This window comes from Microtus ochrogaster, chromosome 6 (assembly GCF_000317375.1).
Source record: "Microtus ochrogaster isolate Prairie Vole_2 chromosome 6, MicOch1.0, whole genome shotgun sequence".
Taxonomy (NCBI): Eukaryota; Metazoa; Chordata; class Mammalia; order Rodentia; family Cricetidae; genus Microtus; species Microtus ochrogaster.
Window position 1 is genome coordinate 82,410,812 of NC_022013.1, and position 2,939 is coordinate 82,413,750.

Consider the following 2,939-nt stretch of genomic DNA (forward strand, 5'->3'; position numbering starts at 1 on the left):
CTCTGAAGGTGTTTCAGGCACCACTACCAGATCAGACTTTTCTTTAGTGGTTCTTTGTTTTATTTCCTTAATTGTCTATTTTAGCTTTCCTTCTTCATTCCCAAGGTAGTCTTATCTGATGTGACCAGTTCCCCAAATCTTCCTTATTGTCCTTGTGATTCATGTCTTTCTTTGTGATGGACAAGTGAGCCTTGCCTGTGGAGGACAGAAAAGGGCATCAGATCTATAACTAAAGTTATAGTCATTGGTAGCTGCAATCTGGGTGCTAGGAATCAAACCCAAGTGCTCTGGGAAAGCAACCAGTATGTTTGACTCCTGAGTCCCCAAAATGCAATGTTTACGCATGGTACATAAAGTGAGCCAGATGTTGTCTGTAGCCATGGATCCCACAAGCCATGTTTGAGGAGGGTCTCCCGCACTAGTGTGCAGATGCCGGAGAGCTTCTATTCTGCCCTGATCTTCTAACCCAAGCTAAGTGGGTGGACGTGAGTACAGGGAGGGGGGCATGGTGGGAGAGAAGACACTAACAGGATACTCTGAACCTGTGTTCATACAGGGTTCACATCCCCCAGAACCTATTTACAAGTAAAATAATGTGCTAGAAAGAAAACAGTGATACACCTTATAATACATATCAATATTATATATATGATTGTGTTGTGTGTCCCACAGAAAATTTGGACAATTAGGGTTATATTTCCTTTAGTCTCTCCTCATACTTCAGGGATATAAACATAAGAGGGTGCTTCTAAATGTATCAAATTGTGTTGATTGCCTTACTCAGCACTTAATAGGAAACTGTCATCTTCCAGTCACAAAAGGGTTGGCACACATAACAACTCACAGAGACTGTAGCAGCATTCACCATGCCTACACGGGTCCTGGCTCTGAGAGGAGGAAGTAGTCATGAGCTCCCATCCCTAACCACACTTAAGGGCAGGTCCTATGCCCAGCACCAGCTGCCCAACACAAAACAAACTCAATGGTGGATTTGTAGATCTTTCTATTTGTCTCATATTGCTCTGTTTGGGCATTATTTTTAATCTTACTGGTCTGATATTTTTATGGTTTTGGCTGTGTGTGTGTGTGTGTGTGTGTGCTTCTTGCTCTTTTTCTTTTATTGTGTATTATTTATTATTATTATTTGCCTGTTTGTTTTCTAAAGAAAGAAGGTGTGGAGTTAGATGTGTAGGAGGTGGGGACCACCTGGGCAGAGATGTGGGAGGAGAAATTGTGCTTAGAATATATTGTAAGGAAAAAATATTTTCAATAAAAATAACTAAACTGAAAAACTCTTGGGACTGCTGCAGACACTACCCCCAAAAATGAGTGGCATAAGAGGTGTTTGTCAGTCAGTCACCTAACATCCTTTTGCTCAATGACTCGCCATTCTTTGATCACTCCTAGCAACAGCCAATCTTGGACCCAAAAGGAAACTTGTCTATCTTCTCGGCCCCCTCTCTTTCCACTCTAGAAGCACCTGGCTTTGGGGGGGGGGCTATGATTCTTTTGCAGGTCCCTCCCCACACAAATAAAACTTAAATTAAAAAAAAAGAGCCTTGGAGAGATGGCTGAACAGTTAGGGGTATATGCTGCCCTCACAGAGGAGCCACGTTCTGTCCCCAACACCCAGCTCAGGACCTCACAAACCAGATCCAGACTACTGACCTTCTTCTGGCCTTAGCAGACATCTGCACACACCAGCACACACATGCACACACCCACGGACACACACACATAATTTAAATTTAAAATCTGGATTTTTTTTGGGGGGGGTGTTTTTTGCTTTAGAAATCTTTAACATTTCTCTATTCCTTTAGTATATTACAAAACTACGTGGTCTGAAAAGCCATACGGATTCCACATACCTGCCAAGAAACAGATTGGGCTATGTTTCTACCAGTAAGTAACTGGATCTTGTTCAAATGAACTAGTCATTCTAGCATGTGATTTACAAAGCATGAGAGATCTATACTCCTCTTTGGGAAGTTAAAAAGTCTAAAATTCTACCAAAGGCTATTCTGGAGTTTCAATAACTCTGCATCTCCTGTCTTTTAACAGTTGAAAGAAGTGCACTAAGTATCCCAAGTTACATGTGTGAGAAATTGTATCATAATAAAAAGCAATTGTTTCTTTTTTATAGACATCATTATATACCAGAAACACTCTCACCCTTGGTATGTATAGTTCATCTTTCTCTCATATGAGGTCACTACTATCTAAACTAGGATCGAGCATAGCATATAAACAAGATGACTGAACTCTAGAGTTACAGACTGCGTAAGATCACACTCATACTATAGCTGCTCATAGACATCCATGCAAACTGTGAAATCATGTTCTGCAGGTGCCAGCATTCCCTCTGTCGGTGTAGCGATGTCTGGTCTGGTGGTAAATCAGCTAGGATAAAGTCAATGCTGGGGTCGTGTACCTATGCGTTCATCTGATCCACTGGACTCTGCCTGGAAGAGTCTCGGCTCCATTTCTTCACAACTTCCTCGTTTAAGTCTACCAAAGAGATGTAACTGTTACTACATACTGATGATCCAGAAGATGCAGGTCAAGGGGCTGAGGGTGCACCTCAGATGGCAGAGTGCCCACTTCCACACGCACAGTGCCCTGAGTTTGATCCTGGGCACCACACAAACCAGGTTTAATGATATATACCTAGAGGCCCGGTACTGGGGGGTTGGAGGCAGGAGGACTAGAAACTCAAGGTCATTCTTAGCTATATAGTGTCTTCAAGGCCAGCCTGTGCTACGTGAAACTCTGTCTCAGAAAAAAAAGGTAAAGGAGGAGGAAGATGAAGATTAAAAACAAACAAGACATTGCTCTTGCCCTGAAAAAAAAATACTAATCAAGAAATACTTGCTGTACTATATGGCAACTTTTATTGTGTAAGAAAGTATATACTTTCTTTCTTTTGTTTGTTTTATTTT